The following is a 19498-nucleotide window of genomic DNA, read 5'->3' as shown; positions in this document are numbered from 1 at the left end:
AAAGAAGGTTCAACCCTGTGAGTAGAATGCAGTCATCACAAACCAGATTCTGAGAATGCTTCTGTCTAGTTTTTATGTGATGATATTTCCTTTTCCAGCATAGGCCCCAAAGCGCTCCAAATAAACACTTGCAGATTCTACAAAAGGAGTGTTTCCAAACTGTTCTATGAAAAGGAATGCTCAAGTCTGTGAGTTGAATGCACTCATCACACAGAAGTTTCTGAGAATGCTTCTGTCTAGTTTTTATTTGAAGATATTCCTTTTCCCAGCATAGGCCACAAAGCGCTCCAAATATCCACTTGCAGATTCTACAAAAAGAGTGTTTCAAAACTGCTCTTTCAAAAGGAACGTTCAAGTCTGTGAGTTGGATGCACTCATCATACAGAAGTTTCTGAGCATACTTCTGTCTAGTTTTTAGGTGAAGATATTTCATTTCCCAGCCTAGGCCTCAAAGCGTTCCAAATATCCACTTGCAGATTCTTCAAACAGAGTGTTTCAAAACTGCTCTTTCAAAAGGAACGTTCAAGTCTGTGAGTTGAAAGCTGTCATCATGAAGAAGTTTCTGAGAATGCTTCTGTCTAGTTCTTACGTGAAGATATTTCCTTTTCCTGCATAGGCCTCAAAGCCCTCCAAATAAACACTTGCACATTTTACAAAAGGAGTGTTACAAAACTGTTATATCAAAAGGAACGTTCGTGTCCGTGAGTTGAATGCACTCATCACACAGAAGTTTCTGAGAATGCTTCTGTCTAGTTCTTATGTGAAGATATTACCTTTTCCAGCATAGACCTGAGAGCGCTCCAAATATCCACTTGCAGATTCTACAAAAAGAGTGTTTCAAAACTGCTCTTTCAAGAGGAACGTTCAAGTCTGTGAGTTGAACTCACTCCTCAGAAAGGGGTTTCTGGGAATGGTTCTATCGAGTTTTCATCTGCATGTATTTCCTTTTCCACTAGATGCCGTAGCCGCTCCAAATATCCTCTTGCAGAAATTACAAAAAGTGTGTTTCCAAATTACTCTATCAAAGTCAGTTTCAACTCTGTGAGTTGAATGCACGCATCGCGAAGAAGTTTCTGAGATTGCTTCTGTCTAGTTTTTAGTTGAAGATATTTCATTTCCCAGCATAGGCTTCAAGGCGCTCCAAATATCCACTTGCAGATTGCACAAAAAGAGTGTTTCAAAACTCCTCTTTCAAAAGCAAGGTTCAAATATGTGAGTTGAATGTACTCATCACACAGTAGTTTCTGAGAATCCTTCTGTCTAGTTTGTAAGTGAAGATATTTCATTTCCCAGCATAGGACTCAGTGCGCTCCAAATATACAGTAGCAGATTCTACAAAAAGAGTGTTTCAAAACTGCTCTTTCAAAAGAAAGGTTCAAGTCTGTGAGTTGAATGCACTCATCACAAAGAGGTTTCTGAGAATTCTTCTGTCTAGTTTTTATGTGAAGATGTTTCCTTTTCCAGTATTGGCCTCAAACAGCTCCAAATATCCACTTGCAGATTCTACAAAAAGAGCGTTTCAAAACTCTTCTATCAAAAAGAAGGTTTCACTCCATGAGTAGAATAAAGTCATCACAAACAAGATTCTGAGAATGCTTCAGTCTAGTTTTAATGTGAAGATATTTCCTTTTCCAGCATAGGCCCCAAAGCGCTCGAAATAAACACTTACAGATCCTACAAAAGGAGTGTGTCAAAACCGTTCTATCAAAAGGAACGTTGAAGTCTGTGAGTTGAATGCACTCATCACACAGAAGTTTCTGAGAATGCTTCTGTCTAGTTTTTAGGTGAAGATATTTCATTTCCCAGCACAGGCCTCAATGCGCTAAAAATATACACTAGCAGATTCTACAAAAAGAGTGTTTCAAAACTGCTCTTTCAAAAGAAAGGTTCAAGTCTGTGAGTTGAATGCACTCATCACAAAGTGGTTTCTGAGAATGCTTTTGTCTAGTTTTTATGTGAAGATATTTCCTTTTCCAGAATTGGCCTCAAACAGCTCTAGATATCCACTTGAAGATTCTACAAAAAGAGAGTTTCAAAACTCTTCTATCGAAAAGAAGGTTCAACCCTGTGAGTAGAATGCAGTCATCACAAACCAGATTCTGAGAATGCTTCTGTCTAGTTTTTATGTGATGATATTTCCTTTTCCAGCATAGGCCCCAAAGCGCTCCAAATAAACACTTGCAGATTCTACAAAAGGAGTGTTTCCAAACTGTTCTATGAAAAGGAATGCTCAAGTCTGTGAGTTGAATGCACTCATCACACAGAAGTTTCTGAGAATGCTTCTGTCTAGTTTTTATTTGAAGATATTCCTTTTCCCAGCATAGGCCACAAAGCGCTCCAAATATCCACTTGCAGATTCTACAAAAAGAGTGTTTCAAAACTGCTCTTTCAAAAGGAACGTTCAAGTCTGTGAGTTGGATGCACTCATCATACAGAAGTTTCTGAGCATACTTCTGTCTAGTTTTTAGGTGAAGATATTTCATTTCCCAGCCTAGGCCTCAAAGCGTTCCAAATATCCACTTGCAGATTCTTCAATCAGAGTGTTTCAAAACTGCTCTTTCAAAAGGAACGTTCAAGTCTGTGAGTTGAAAGCTGTCATCATGAAGAAGTTTCTGAGAATGCTTCTGTCTAGTTCTTACGTGAAGATATTTCCTTTTCCTGCATAGGCCTCAAAGCCCTCCAAATAAACACTTGCACATTTTACAAAAGGAGTGTTACAAAACTGTTATATCAAAAGGAAAGTTCGTGTCCGTGAGTTGAATGCACTCATCACACAGAAGTTTCTGAGAATGCTTCTGTCTAGTTCTTATGTGAAGATATTTCCTTTTCCAGCATAGACCTGAGAGCGCTCCAAATATCCACTTGCAGATTCTACAAAAAGAGTGTTTCATAACTGCTCTTTCAAGAGGAACGTTCAAGTCTGTGAGTTGAACTCACTCCTCAGAAAGAGGTTTCTGAGAATGGTTCTATCTAGTTTTCATCTGCATGTATTTCCTTTTCCACTAGATGCCGTAGTCGCTCCATATATCCTCTTGCAGAAATTACAAAAAGTGTGTTTCCAAATTACTCTATCAAAGTCAGTTTCAACTCTGTGAGTTGAATGCACGCATCGCGAAGAAGTTTCTGAGATTGCTTCTGTCTAGTTTTTAGTTGAAGATATTTCATTTCCCAGCATAGGCTTCAAGGCGCTCCAAATATCCACTTGCAGATTGCACAAAAAGAGTGTTTCAAAACTCCTCTTTCAAAAGCAAGGTTCAAATATATGAGTTGAATGTCCTCATCACACAGTAGTTTCTGAGAATCCTTCTGTCTAGTTTGTAAGTGAAGATATTTCATTTCCCAGCATAGGACTCAGTGCGCTCCAAATATACAGTAGCAGATTCTACAAAAAGAGTGTTTCAAAACTGCTCTTTCAAAAGAAAGGTTCAAGTCTGTGAGTTGAATGCACTCATCACAAAGAGGTTTCTGAGAATTCTTCTGTCTAGTTTTTATGTGAAGATGTTTCCTTTTCCAGTATTGGCCTCAAACAGCTCCAAATATCCACTTGCAGATTCTACAAAAGGAGCGTTTCAAAACTCTTCTATCAAAAAGAAGGTTTCACTCCATGAGTAGAATAAAGTCATCACAAACAAGATTGTGAGAATGCTTCAGTCTAGTTTTAATGTGAAGATATTTCCTTTTCCAGCATAGGCCCCAAAGCGCTCGAAATAAACACTTACAGATCCTACAAAAGGAGTGTGTCAAAACCGTTCTATCAAAAGGAACGTTGAAGTCTGTGAGTTGAATGCACTCATCACACAGAAGTTTCTGAGAATGCTTCTGTCTAGTTTTTAGGTGAAGATATTTCATTTCCCAGCACAGGCCTCAATGCGCTAAAAATATACACTAGCAGATTCTACAAAAAGAGTGTTTCAAAACTGCTCTTTCAAAAGAAAGGTTCAAGTCTGTGAGTTGAATGCACTCATCACAAAGAGGTTTCTGAGAATGCTTTTGTCTAGTTTTCATGTGAAGATATTTCCTTTTCCAGAATTGGCCTCAAACAGCTCTAGATATCCACTTGAAGATTCAACAAAAAGAGAGTTTCAAAACTCTTCTATCGAAAAGAAGGTTCAACCCTGTGAGTAGAATGCAGTCATCACAAACCAGATTCTGAGAATGCTTCTGTCTAGTTTTTATGTGATGATATTTCCTTTTCCAGCATAGGCCCCAAAGCGCTCCAAATAAACACTTGCAGATTCTACAAAAGGAGTGTTTCCAAACTGTTCTATGAAAAGGAATGCTCAAGTCTGTGAGTTGAATGCACTCATCACACAGAAGTTTCTGAGAATGCTTCTGTCTAGTTTTTATTTGAAGATATTCCTTTTCCCAGCATAGGCCACAAAGCGCTCCAAATATCCACTTGCAGATTCTACAAAAAGAGTGTTTCAAAACTGCTCTTTCAAAAGGAACGTTCAAGTCTGTGAGTTGGATGCACTCATCATACAGAAGTTTCTGAGCATACTTCTGTCTAGTTTTTAGGTGAAGATATTTCATTTCCCAGCCTAGGCCTCAAAGCGTTCCAAATATCCACTTGCAGATTCTTCAATCAGAGTGTTTCAAAACTGGTCTTTCAAAAGGAACGTTCAAGTCTGTGAGTTGAAAGCTGTCATCATGAAGAAGTTTCTGAGAATGCTTCTGTCTAGTTCTTACGTGAAGATATTTCCTTTTCCTGCATAGGCCTCAAAGCCCTCCAAATAAACACTTGCACATTTTACAAAAGGAGTGTTACAAAACTGTTATATCAAAAGGAACGTTCGTGTCCGTGGGTTGAATGCACTCATCACACAGAAGTTTCTGAGAATGCTTCTGTCTAGTTCTTATGTGAAGATATTTCCTTTTCCAGCATAGACCTGAGAGCGCTCCAAATATCCACTTGCAGATTCTACAAAAAGAGTGTTTCAAAACTGCTCTTTCAAGAGGAACGTTCAAGTCTGTGAGTTGAACTCACTCCTCAGAAAGAGGTTTCTGAGATTGGTTCTATCTAGTTTTCATCTGCATGTATTTCCTTTTCCACTAGATGCCGTAGTCGCTCCATATATCCTCTTGCAGAAATTACAAAAAGTGTGTTTCCAAATTACTCTATCAAAGTCAGTTTCAACTCTGTGAGTTGAATGCACGCATCGCGAAGAAGTTTCTGAGATTGCTTCTGTCTAGTTTTTAGTTGAAGATATTTCATTTCCCAGCATAGGCTTCAAGGCGCTCCAAATATCCACTTGCAGATTGCACAAAAAGAGTGTTTCAAAACTCCTCTTTCAAAAGCAAGGTTCAAATATGTGAGCTGAATGTACTCATCACACAGTAGTTTCTGAGAATCCTTCTGTCTAGTTTGTAAGTGAAGATATTTCATTTCCCAGCATAGGACTCAGTGCGCTCCAAATATACAGTAGCAGATTCTACAAAAAGAGTGTTTCAAAACTGCTCTTTCAAAAGAAAGGTTCAAGTCTGTGAGTTGAATGCACTCATCACAAAGAGGTTTCTGAGAATTCTTCTGTCTAGTTTTTATGTGAAGATGTTTCCTTTTCCAGTATTGGCCTCAAACAGCTCCAAATATCCACTTGCAGATTCTACAAAAAGAGCGTTTCAAAACTCTTCTATCAAAAAGAAGGTTTCACTCCATGAGTAGAATAAAGTCATCACAAACAAGATTCTGAGAATGCTTCAGTCTAGTTTTAATGTGAAGATATTTCCTTTTCCAGCATAGGCCCCAAAGCGCTCGAAATAAACACTTACACATCCTACAAAAGGAGTGTGTCAAAACCGTTCTGTCAAAAGGAACGTTGAAGTCTGTGAGTTGAATGCACTCATCACACAGAAGTTTCTGAGAATGCTTCTGTCTAGTTTTTAGGTGAAGATATTTCATTTCCCAGCACAGGCCTCAAGGCGCTAAAAATATACACTAGCAGATTCTACAAAAAGAGTGTTTCAAAACTGCTCTTTCAAAAGAAAGGTTCAAGTCTGTGAGTTGAATGCACTCATCACAAAGAGGTTTCTGAGAATGCTTTTGTCTAGTTTTTATGTGAAGATATTTCCTTTTCCAGAATTGGCCTCAAACAGCTCTAGATATCCACTTGAAGATTCTACAAAAAGATAGTTTCAAAACTCTTCTATCGAAAAGAAGGTTCAACCCTGTGAGTAGAATGCAGTCATCACAAACCAGATTCTGAGAATGCTTCTGTCTAGTTTTTATGTGATGATATTTCCTTTTCCAGCATCGGCCAAAAGGCGCTCCAAATAAACACTTGCAGATTCTACAAAAGGAGTGTTTCCAAACTGTTCTATGAAAAGGAATGCTCAAGTCTGTGAGTTGAATGCACTCATCACACAGAAGTTTCTGAGAATGCTTCTGTCTAGTTTTTATTTGAAGATATTCCTTTTCCCAGCATAGGCCACAAAGCGCTCCAAATATCCACTTGCAGATTCTACAAAAAGAGTGTTTCAAAACTGCTCTTTCAAAAGGAACGTTCAAGTCTGTGAGTTGGATGCACTCATCATACAGAAGTTTCTGAGCATACTTCTGTCTAGTTTTTAGGTGAAGATATTTCATTTCCCAGCCTAGGCCTCAAAGCGTTCCAAATATCCACTTGCAGATTCTTCAATCAGAGTGTTTCAAAACTGCTCTTTCAAAAGGAACGTTCAAGTCTGTGAGTTGAAAGCTGTCATCATGAAGAAGTTTCTGAGAATGCTTCTGTCTAGTTCTTACGTGAAGATATTTCCTTTTCCTGCATAGGCCTCAAAGCCCTCCAAATAAACAGTTGCACATTTTACAAAAGGAGTGTTACAAAACTGTTATATCAAAAGGAACGTTCGTGTCCGTGAGTTGAATGCACTCATCACACAGAAGTTTCTGAGAATGCTTCTGTCTAGTTCTTATGTGAAGATATTTCCTTTTCCAGCATAGACCTGAGAGCGCTCCAAATATCCACTTGCAGATTCTACAAAAAGAGTGTTTCAAAACTGCTCTTTCAAGAGGAACGTTCAAGTCTGTGAGTTGAACTCACTCCTCAGAAAGAGGTTTCTGAGAATGGTTCTATCTAGTTTTCATCTGCATGTATTTCCTTTTCCACTAGATGACGTAGTCGCTCCATATATCCTCTTGCAGAAATTACAAAAAGTGTGTTTCCAAATTACTCTATCAAAGTCAGTTTCAACTCTGTGAGTTGAATGCACGCATCGCGAAGAAGTTTCTGAGATTGCTTCTGTCTAGTTTTTAGTTGAAGATATTTCATTTCCCAGCATAGGCTTCAAGGCGCTCCAAATATCCACTTGCAGATTGCACAAAAAGAGTGTTTCAAAACGCCTCTTTCAAAAGCAAGGTTCAAATATATGAGTTGAATGTCCTCATCACACAGTAGTTTCTGAGAATCCTTCTGTCTAGTTTGTAAGTGAAGATATTTCATTTCCCAGCATAGGACTCAGTGCGCTCCAAATATACAGTAGCAGATTCTACAAAAAGAGTGTTTCAAAACTGCTCTTTCAAAAGAAAGGTTCAAGTCTGTGAGTTGAATGCACTCATCACAAAGAGGTTTCTGAGAATTCTTCTGTCTAGTTTTTATGTGAAGATGTTTCCTTTTCCAGTATTGGCCTCAAACAGCTCCAAATATCCACTTGCAGATTCTACAAAAAGAGCGTTTCAAAACTCTTCTATCAAAAAGAAGGTTTCACTCCATGAGTAGAATAAAGTCATCACAAACAAGATTCTGAGAATGCTTCAGTCTAGTTTTAATGTGAAGATATTTCCTTTTCCAGCATAGGCCCCAAAGCGCTCGAAATAAACACTTACAGATCCTACAAAAGGAGTGTGTCAAAACCGTTCTATCAAAAGGAACGTTGAAGTCTGTGAGTTGAATGCACTCATCACACAGAAGTTTCTGAGAATGCTTCTGTCTAGTTTTTAGGTGAAGATATTTCATTTCCCAGCACAGGCCTCAATGCGCTAAAAATATACACTAGCAGATTCTACAAAAAGAGTGTTTCAAAACTGCTCTTTCAAAAGAAAGGTTCAAGTCTGTGAGTTGAATGCACTCATCACAAAGAGGTTTCTGAGAATGCTTTTGTCTAGTTTTTATGTGAAGATATTTCCTTTTCCAGAATTGGCCTCAAACAGCTCTAGATATCCACTTGAAGATTCAACAAAAAGAGAGTTTCAAAACTCTTCTATCGAAAAGAAGGTTCAACCCTGTGAGTAGAATGCAGTCATCACAAACCAGATTCTGAGAATGCTTCTGTCTAGTTTTTATGTGATGATATTTCCTTTTCCAGCATAGGCCCCAAAGCGCTCCAAATAAACACTTGCAGATTCTACAAAAGGAGTGTTTCCAAACTGTTCTATGAAAAGGAATGCTCAAGTCTGTGAGTTGAATGCACTCATCACACAGAAGTTTCTGAGAATGCTTCTGTCTAGTTTTTATTTGAAGATATTCCTTTTCCCAGCATAGGCCACAAAGCGCTCCAAATATCCACTTGCAGATTCTACAAAAAGAGTGTTTCAAAACTGCTCTTTCAAAAGGAACGTTCAAGTCTGTGAGTTGGATGCACTCATCATACAGAAGTTTCTGAGCATCCTTCTGTCTAGTTTTTAGGTGAAGATATTTCATTTCCCAGCCTAGGCCTCAAAGCGTTCCAAATATCCACTTGCAGATTCTTCAAACAGAGTGTTTCAAAACTGCTCTTTCAAAAGGAACGTTCAAGTCTGTGAGTTGAAAGCTGTCATCATGAAGAAGTTTCTGAGAATGCTTCTGTCTAGTTCTTACGTGAAGATATTTCCTTTTCCTGCATAGGCCTCAAAGCCCTCCAAATAAACAGTTGCACATTTTACAAAAGGAGTGTTACAAAACTGTTATATCAAAAGGAACGTTCGTGTCCGTGAGTTGAATGCACTCATCACACAGAAGTTTCTGAGAATGCTTCTGTCTAGTTCTTATGTGAAGATATTTCCTTTTCCAGCATAGACCTGAGAGCGCTCCAAATATCCACTTGCAGATTCTACAAAAAGAGTGTTTCAAAACTGCTCTTTCAAGAGGAACGTTCAAGTCTGTGAGTTGAACTCACTCCTCAGAAAGGGGTTTCTGGGAATGGTTCTATCGAGTTTTCATCTGCATGTATTTCCTTTTCCACTAGATGCCGTAGCCGCTCCAAATATCCTCTTGCAGAAATTACAAAAAGTGTGTTTCCAAATTACTCTATCAAAGTCAGTTTCAACTCTGTGAGTTGAATGCACGCATCGCGAAGAAGTTTCTGAGATTGCTTCTGTCTAGTTTTTAGTTGAAGATATTTCATTTCCCAGCATAGGCTTCAAGGCGCTCCAAATATCCACTTGCAGATTGCACAAAAAGAGTGTTTCAAAACTCCTCTTTCAAAAGCAAGGTTCAAATATGTGAGTTGAATGTACTCATCACACAGTAGTTTCTGAGAATCCTTCTGTCTAGTTTGTAAGTGAAGATATTTCATTTCCCAGCATAGGACTCAGTGCGCTCCAAATATACAGTAGCAGATTCTACAAAAAGAGTGTTTCAAAACTGCTCTTTCAAAAGAAAGGTTCAAGTCTGTGAGTTGAATGCACTCATCACAAAGAGGTTTCTGAGAATTCTTCTGTCTAGTTTTTATGTGAAGATGTTTCCTTTTCCAGTATTGGCCTCAAACAGCTCCAAATATCCACTTGCAGATTCTACAAAAAGAGCGTTTCAAAACTCTTCTATCAAAAAGAAGGTTTCACTCCATGAGTAGAATAAAGTCATCACAAACAAGATTCTGAGAATGCTTCAGTCTAGTTTTAATGTGAAGATATTTCCTTTTCCAGCATAGGCCCCAAAGCGCTCGAAATAAACACTTACAGATCCTACAAAAGGAGTGTGTCAAAACCGTTCTATCAAAAGGAACGTTGAAGTCTGTGAGTTGAATGCACTCATCACACAGAAGTTTCTGAGAATGCTTCTGTCTAGTTTTTAGGTGAAGATATTTCATTTCCCAGCACAGGCCTCAATGCGCTAAAAATATACACTAGCAGATTCTACAAAAAGAGTGTTTCAAAACTGCTCTTTCAAAAGAAAGGTTCAAGTCTGTGAGTTGAATGCACTCATCACAAAGTGGTTTCTGAGAATGCTTTTGTCTAGTTTTTATGTGAAGATATTTCCTTTTCCAGAATTGGCCTCAAACAGCTCTAGATATCCACTTGAAGATTCTACAAAAAGAGAGTTTCAAAACTCTTCTATCGAAAAGAAGGTTCAACCCTGTGAGTAGAATGCAGTCATCACAAACCAGATTCTGAGAATGCTTCTGTCTAGTTTTTATGTGATGATATTTCCTTTTCCAGCATAGGCCCCAAAGCGCTCCAAATAAACACTTGCAGATTCTACAAAAGGAGTGTTTCCAAACTGTTCTATGAAAAGGAATGCTCAAGTCTGTGAGTTGAATGCACTCATCACACAGAAGTTTCTGAGAATGCTTCTGTCTAGTTTTTATTTGAAGATATTCCTTTTCCCAGCATAGGCCACAAAGCGCTCCAAATATCCACTTGCAGATTCTACAAAAAGAGTGTTTCAAAACTGCTCTTTCAAAAGGAACGTTCAAGTCTGTGAGTTGGATGCACTCATCATACAGAAGTTTCTGAGCATACTTCTGTCTAGTTTTTAGGTGAAGATATTTCATTTCCCAGCCTAGGCCTCAAAGCGTTCCAAATATCCACTTGCAGATTCTTCAATCAGAGTGTTTCAAAACTGCTCTTTCAAAAGGAACGTTCAAGTCTGTGAGTTGAAAGCTGTCATCATGAAGAAGTTTCTGAGAATGCTTCTGTCTAGTTCTTACGTGAAGATATTTCCTTTTCCTGCATAGGCCTCAAAGCCCTCCAAATAAACAGTTGCACATTTTACAAAAGGAGTGTTACAAAACTGTTATATCAAAAGGAACGTTCGTGTCCGTGAGTTGAATGCACTCATCACACAGAAGTTTCTGAGAATGCTTCTGTCTAGTTCTTATGTGAAGATATTTCCTTTTCCAGCATAGACCTGAGAGCGCTCCAAATATCCACTTGCAGATTCTACAAAAAGAGTGTTTCAAAACTGCTCTTTCAAGAGGAACGTTCAAGTCTGTGAGTTGAACTCACTCCTCAGAAAGAGGTTTCTGAGAATGGTTCTATCTAGTTTTCATCTGCATGTATTTCCTTTTCCACTAGATGACGTAGTCGCTCCATATATCCTCTTGCAGAAATTACAAAAAGTGTGTTTCCAAATTACTCTATCAAAGTCAGTTTCAACTCTGTGAGTTGAATGCACGCATCGCGAAGAAGTTTCTGAGATTGCTTCTGTCTAGTTTTTAGTTGAAGATATTTCATTTCCCAGCATAGGCTTCAAGGCGCTCCAAATATCCACTTGCAGATTGCACAAAAAGAGTGTTTCAAAACTCCTCTTTCAAAAGCAAGGTTCAAATATATGAGTTGAATGTCCTCATCACACAGTAGTTTCTGAGAATCCTTCTGTCTAGTTTGTAAGTGAAGATATTTCATTTCCCAGCATAGGACTCAGTGCGCTCCAAATATACAGTAGCAGATTCTACAAAAAGAGTGTTTCAAAACTGCTCTTTCAAAAGAAAGGTTCAAGTCTGTGAGTTGAATGCACTCATCACAAAGAGGTTTCTGAGAATTCTTCTGTCTAGTTTTTATGTGAAGATGTTTCCTTTTCCAGTATTGGCCTCAAACAGCTCCAAATATCCACTTGCAGATTCTACAAAAGGAGCGTTTCAAAACTCTTCTATCAAAAAGAAGGTCTCACTCCATGAGTAGAATAAAGTCATCACAAACAAGATTCTGAGAATGCTTCAGTCTAGTTTTAATGTGAAGATATTTCCTTTTCCAGCATAGGCCCCAAAGCGCTCGAAATAAACACTTACAGATCCTACAAAAGGAGTGTGTCAAAACCGTTCTATCAAAAGGAACGTTGAAGTCTGTGAGTTGAATGCACTCATCACACAGAAGTTTCTGAGAATGCTTCTGTCTAGTTTTTAGGTGAAGATATTTCATTTCCCAGCACAGGCCTCAATGCGCTAAAAATATACACTTGCAGATTCTACAAAAAGAGTGTTTCAAAACTGCTCTTTCAAAAGAAAGGTTCAAGTCTGTGAGTTGAATGCACTCATCACAAAGAGGTTTCTGAGAATGCTTTTGTCTAGTTTTCATGTGAAGATATTTCCTTTTCCAGAATTGGCCTCAAACAGCTCTAGATATCCACTTGAAGATTCAACAAAAAGAGAGTTTCAAAACTCTTCTATCGAAAAGAAGGTTCAACCCTGTGAGTAGAATGCAGTCATCACAAACCAGATTCTGAGAATGCTTCTGTCTAGTTTTTATGTGATGATATTTCCTTTTCCAGCATAGGCCCCAAAGCGCTCCAAATAAACACTTGCAGATTCTACAAAAGGAGTGTTTCCAAACTGTTCTATGAAAAGGAATGCTCAAGTCTGTGAGTTGAATGCACTCATCACACAGAAGTTTCTGAGAATGCTTCTGTCTAGTTTTTATTTGAAGATATTCCTTTTCCCAGCATAGGCCACAAAGCGCTCCAAATATCCACTTGCAGATTCTACAAAAAGAGTGTTTCAAAACTGCTCTTTCAAAAGGAACGTTCAAGTCTGTGAGTTGGATGCACTCATCATACAGAAGTTTCTGAGCATACTTCTGTCTAGTTTTTAGGTGAAGATATTTCATTTCCCAGCCTAGGCCTCAAAGCGTTCCAAATATCCACTTGCAGATTCTTCAATCAGAGTGTTTCAAAACTGGTCTTTCAAAAGGAACGTTCAAGTCTGTGAGTTGAAAGCTGTCATCATGAAGAAGTTTCTGAGAATGCTTCTGTCTAGTTCTTACGTGAAGATATTTCCTTTTCCTGCATAGGCCTCAAAGCCCTCCAAATAAACACTTGCACATTTTACAAAAGGAGTGTTACAAAACTGTTATATCAAAAGGAACGTTCGTGTCCGTGGGTTGAATGCACTCATCACACAGAAGTTTCTGAGAATGCTTCTGTCTAGTTCTTATGTGAAGATATTTCCTTTTCCAGCATAGACCTGAGAGCGCTCCAAATATCCACTTGCAGATTCTACAAAAAGAGTGTTTCAAAACTGCTCTTTCAAGAGGAACGTTCAAGTCTGTGAGTTGAACTCACTCCTCAGAAAGAGGTTTCTGAGATTGGTTCTATCTAGTTTTCATCTGCATGTATTTCCTTTTCCACTAGATGCCGTAGTCGCTCCATATATCCTCTTGCAGAAATTACAAAAAGTGTGTTTCCAAATTACTCTATCAAAGTCAGTTTCAACTCTGTGAGTTGAATGCACGCATCGCGAAGAAGTTTCTGAGATTGCTTCTGTCTAGTTTTTAGTTGAAGATATTTCATTTCCCAGCATAGGCTTCAAGGCGCTCCAAATATCCACTTGCAGATTGCACAAAAAGAGTGTTTCAAAACTCCTCTTTCAAAAGCAAGGTTCAAATATGTGAGCTGAATGTACTCATCACACAGTAGTTTCTGAGAATCCTTCTGTCTAGTTTGTAAGTGAAGATATTTCATTTCCCAGCATAGGACTCAGTGCGCTCCAAATATACAGTAGCAGATTCTACAAAAAGAGTGTTTCAAAACTGCTCTTTCAAAAGAAAGGTTCAAGTCTGTGAGTTGAATGCACTCATCACAAAGAGGTTTCTGAGAATTCTTCTGTCTAGTTTTTATGTGAAGATGTTTCCTTTTCCAGTATTGGCCTCAAACAGCTCCAAATATCCACTTGCAGATTCTACAAAAAGAGCGTTTCAAAACTCTTCTATCAAAAAGAAGGTTTCACTCCATGAGTAGAATAAAGTCATCACAAACAAGATTCTGAGAATGCTTCAGTCTAGTTTTAATGTGAAGATATTTCCTTTTCCAGCATAGGCCCCAAAGCGCTCGAAATAAACACTTACACATCCTACAAAAGGAGTGTGTCAAAACCGTTCTGTCAAAAGGAACGTTGAAGTCTGTGAGTTGAATGCACTCATCACACAGAAGTTTCTGAGAATGCTTCTGTCTAGTTTTTAGGTGAAGATATTTCATTTCCCAGCACAGGCCTCAAGGCGCTAAAAATATACACTAGCAGATTCTACAAAAAGAGTGTTTCAAAACTGCTCTTTCAAAAGAAAGGTTCAAGTCTGTGAGTTGAATGCACTCATCACAAAGAGGTTTCTGAGAATGCTTTTGTCTAGTTTTTATGTGAAGATATTTCCTTTTCCAGAATTGGCCTCAAACAGCTCTAGATATCCACTTGAAGATTCTACAAAAAGATAGTTTCAAAACTCTTCTATCGAAAAGAAGGTTCAACCCTGTGAGTAGAATGCAGTCATCACAAACCAGATTCTGAGAATGCTTCTGTCTAGTTTTTATGTGATGATATTTCCTTTTCCAGCATCGGCCAAAAGGCGCTCCAAATAAACACTTGCAGATTCTACAAAAGGAGTGTTTCCAAACTGTTCTATGAAAAGGAATGCTCAAGTCTGTGAGTTGAATGCACTCATCACACAGAAGTTTCTGAGAATGCTTCTGTCTAGTTTTTATTTGAAGATATTCCTTTTCCCAGCATAGGCCACAAAGCGCTCCAAATATCCACTTGCAGATTCTACAAAAAGAGTGTTTCAAAACTGCTCTTTCAAAAGGAACGTTCAAGTCTGTGAGTTGGATGCACTCATCATACAGAAGTTTCTGAGCATACTTCTGTCTAGTTTTTAGGTGAAGATATTTCATTTCCCAGCCTAGGCCTCAAAGCGTTCCAAATATCCACTTGCAGATTCTTCAATCAGAGTGTTTCAAAACTGCTCTTTCAAAAGGAACGTTCAAGTCTGTGAGTTGAAAGCTGTCATCATGAAGAAGTTTCTGAGAATGCTTCTGTCTAGTTCTTACGTGAAGATATTTCCTTTTCCTGCATAGGCCTCAAAGCCCTCCAAATAAACAGTTGCACATTTTACAAAAGGAGTGTTACAAAACTGTTATATCAAAAGGAACGTTCGTGTCCGTGAGTTGAATGCACTCATCACACAGAAGTTTCTGAGAATGCTTCTGTCTAGTTCTTATGTGAAGATATTTCCTTTTCCAGCATAGACCTGAGAGCGCTCCAAATATCCACTTGCAGATTCTACAAAAAGAGTGTTTCAAAACTGCTCTTTCAAGAGGAACGTTCAAGTCTGTGAGTTGAACTCACCCCTCAGAAAGAGGTTTCTGAGAATGGTTCTATCTAGTTTTCATCTGCATGTATTTCCTTTTCCACTAGATGCCGTAGTCGCTCCATATATCCTCTTGCAGAAATTACAAAAAGTGTGTTTCCAAATTACTCTATCAAAGTCAGTTTCAACTCTGTGAGTTGAATGCACGCATCACGAAGAAGTTTCTGAGATTGCTTCTGTCTAGTTTTTAGTTGAAGATATTTCATTTCCCAGCATAGGCTTCAAGGCGCTCCAAATATCCACTTGCAGATTGCACAAAAAGAGTGTTTCAAAACTCCTCTTTCAAAAGCAAGGTTCAAATATATGAGTTGAATGTCCTCATCACACAGTAGTTTCTGAGAATCCTTCTGTCTAGTTTGTAAGTGAAGATATTTCATTTCCCAGCATAGGACTCAGTGCGCTCCAAATATACAGTAGCAGATTCTACAAAAAGAGTGTTTCAAAACTGCTCTTTCAAAAGAAAGGTTCAAGTCTGTGAGTTGAATGCACTCATCACAAAGAGGTTTCTGAGAATTCTTCTGTCTAGTTTTTATGTGAAGATGTTTCCTTTTCCAGTATTGGCCTCAAACAGCTCCAAATATCCACTTGCAGATTCTACAAAAAGAGCGTTTCAAAACTCTTCTATCAAAAAGAAGGTTTCACTCCATGAGTAGAATAAAGTCATCACAAACAAGATTCTGAGAATGCTTCAGTCTAGTTTTAATGTGAAGATATTTCCTTTTCCAGCATAGGCCCCAAAGCGCTCGAAATAAACACTTACAGATCCTACAAAAGGAGTGTGTCAAAACCGTTCTATCAAAAGGAACGTTGAAGTCTGTGAGTTGAATGCACTCATCACACAGAAGTTTCTGAGAATGCTTCTGTCTAGTTTTTAGGTGAAGATATTTCATTTCCCAGCACAGGCCTCAATGCGCTAAAAATATACACTAGCAGATTCTACAAAAAGAGTGTTTCAAAACTGCTCTTTCAAAAGAAAGGTTCAAGTCTGTGAGTTGAATGCACTCATCACAAAGAGGTTTCTGAGAATGCTTTTGTCTAGTTTTTATGTGAAGATATTTCCTTTTCCAGAATTGGCCTCAAACAGCTCTAGATATCCACTTGAAGATTCAACAAAAAGAGAGTTTCAAAACTCTTCTATCGAAAAGAAGGTTCAACCCTGTGAGTAGAATGCAGTCATCACAAACCAGATTCTGAGAATGCTTCTGTCTAGTTTTTATGTGATGATATTTCCTTTTCCAGCATAGGCCCCAAAGCGCTCCAAATAAACACTTGCAGATTCTACAAAAGGAGTGTTTCCAAACTGTTCTATGAAAAGGAATGCTCAAGTCTGTGAGTTGAATGCACTCATCACACAGAAGTTTCTGAGAATGCTTCTGTCTAGTTTTTATTTGAAGATATTCCTTTTCCCAGCATAGGCCACAAAGCGCTCCAAATATCCACTTGCAGATTCTACAAAAAGAGTGTTTCAAAACTGCTCTTTCAAAAGGAACGTTCAAGTCTGTGAGTTGGATGCACTCATCATACAGAAGTTTCTGAGCATACTTCTGTCTAGTTTTTAGGTGAAGATATTTCATTTCCCAGCCTAGGCCTCAAAGCGTTCCAAATATCCACTTGCAGATTCTTCAAACAGAGTGTTTCAAAACTGCTCTTTCAAAAGGAACGTTCAAGTCTGTGAGTTGAAAGCTGTCATCATGAAGAAGTTTCTGAGAATGCTTCTGTCTAGTTCTTACGTGAAGATATTTCCTTTTCCTGCATAGGCCTCAAAGCCCTCCAAATAAACACTTGCACATTTTACAAAAGGAGTGTTACAAAACTGTTATATCAAAAGGAACGTTCGTGTCCGTGAGTTGAATGCACTCATCACACAGAAGTTTCTGAGAATGCTTCTGTCTAGTTCTTATGTGAAGATATTTCCTTTTCCAGCATAGACCTGAGAGCGCTCCAAATATCCACTTGCAGATTCTACAAAAAGAGTGTTTCAAAACTGCTCTTTCAAGAGGAACGTTCAAGTCTGTGAGTTGAACTCACTCCTCAGAAAGAGGTTTCTGAGAATGGTTCTATCTAGTTTTCATCTGCATGTATTTCCTTTTCCACTAGATGCCGTAGTCGCTCCAAATATCCTCTTGCAGAAATTACAAAAAGTGTGTTTCCAAATTACTCTATCAAAGTCAGTTTCAACTCTGTGAGTTGAATGCACGCATCGCGAAGAAGTTTCTGAGATTGCTTCTGTCTAGTTTTTAGTTGAAGATATTTCATTTCCCAGCATAGGCTTCAAGGCGCTCCAAATATCCACTTGCAGATTGCACAAAAAGAGTGTTTCAAAACTCCTCTTTCAAAAGCAAGGTTCAAATATGTGAGTTGAATGTACTCATCACACAGTAGTTTCTGAGAATCCTTCTGTCTAGTTTGTAAGTGAAGATATTTCATTTCCCAGCATAGGACTCAGTGCGCTCCAAATATACAGTAGCAGATTCTACAAAAAGAGTGTTTCAAAACTGCTCTTTCAAAAGAAAGGTTCAAGTCTGTGAGTTGAATGCACTCATCACAAAGAGGTTTCTGAGAATTCTTCTGTCTAGTTTTTATGTGAAGATGTTTCCTTTTCCAGTATTGGCCTCAAACAGCTCCAAATATCCACTTGCAGATTCTACAAAAAGAGCGTTTCAAAACTCTTCTATCAAAAAGAAGGTTTCACTCCATGAGTAGAATAAAGTCATCACAAACAAGATTCTGAGAATGCTTCAGTCTAGTTTTAATGTGAAGATATTTCCTTTTCCAGCATAGGCCCCAAAGCGCTCGAAATAAACACTTACAGATCCTACAAAAGGAGTGTGTCAAAACTGTTCTATCAAAAGGAACGTTGAAGTCTGTGAGTTGAATGCACTCATCACACAGAAGTTTCTGAGAATGCTTCTGTCTAGTTTTTAGGTGAAGATATTTCATTTCCCAGCACAGGCCTCAATGCGCTAAAAATATACACTAGCAGATTCTACAAAAAGAGTGTTTCAAAACTGCTCTTTCAAAAGAAAGGTTCAAGTCTGTGAGTTGAATGCACTCATCACAAAGAGGTTTCTGAGAATGCTTTTGTCTAGTTTTTATGTGAAGATATTTCCTTTTCCAGAATTGGCCTCAAACAGCTCTAGATATCCACTTGAAGATTCAACAAAAAGAGAGTTTCAAAACTCTTCTATCGAAAAGAAGGTTCAACACTGTGAGTAGAATGCAGTCATCACAAACCAGATTCTGAGAATGCTTCTGTCTAGTTTTTATGTGATGATATTTCCTTTTCCAGCATAGGCCCCAAAGCGCTCCAAATAAACACTTGCAGATTCTACAAAAGGAGTGTTTCCAAACTGTTCTATGAAAAGGAATGCTCAAGTCTGTGAGTTGAATGCACTCATCACACAGAAGTTTCTGAGAATGCTTCTGTCTAGTTTTTATTTGAAGATATTCCTTTTCCCAGCATAGGCCACAAAGCGCTCCAAATATCCACTTGCAGATTCTACAAAAAGAGTGTTTCAAAACTGCTCTTTCAAAAGGAACGTTCAAGTCTGTGAGTTGGATGCACTCATCATACAGAAGTTTCTGAGCATACTTCTGTCTAGTTTTTAGGTGAAGATATTTCATTTCCCAGCCTAGGCCTCAAAGCGTTCCAAATATCCACTTGCAGATTCTTCAAACAGAGTGTTTCAAAACTGCTCTTTCAAAAGGAACGTTCAAGTCTGTGAGTTGAAAGCTGTCATCATGAAGAAGTTTCTGAGAATGCTTCTGTCTAGTTCTTACGTGAAGATATTTCCTTTTCCTGCATAGGCCTCAAAGCCCTCCAAATAAACACTTGCACATTTTACAAAAGGAGTGTTACAAAACTGTTATATCAAAAGGAACGTTCGTGTCCGTGAGTTGAATGCACTCATCACACAGAAGTTTCTGAGAATGCTTCTGTCTAGTTCTTATGTGAAGATATTTCCTTTTCCAGCATAGACCTGAGAGCGCTCCAAATATCCACTTGCAGATTCTACAAAAAGAGTGTTTCAAAACTGCTCTTTCAAGAGGAACGTTCAAGTCTGTGAGTTGAACTCACTCCTCAGAAAGAGGTTTCTGAGAATGGTTCTATCTAGTTTTCATCTGCATGTATTTCCTTTTCCACTAGATGCCGTAGTCGCTCCAAATATCCTCTTGCAGAAATTACAAAAAGTGTGTTTCCAAATTACTCTATCAAAGTCAGTTTCAACTCTGTGAGTT

The sequence above is a fragment of the Pongo pygmaeus genome, chromosome 22 (genome assembly GCF_028885625.2).
Source record: "Pongo pygmaeus isolate AG05252 chromosome 22, NHGRI_mPonPyg2-v2.0_pri, whole genome shotgun sequence".
In the NCBI taxonomy this organism is placed as follows: Eukaryota; Metazoa; Chordata; class Mammalia; order Primates; family Hominidae; genus Pongo; species Pongo pygmaeus.
The sequence above is the reverse complement of the archived record's forward strand: the minus strand, read 5'-3'. Positions refer to the sequence as shown.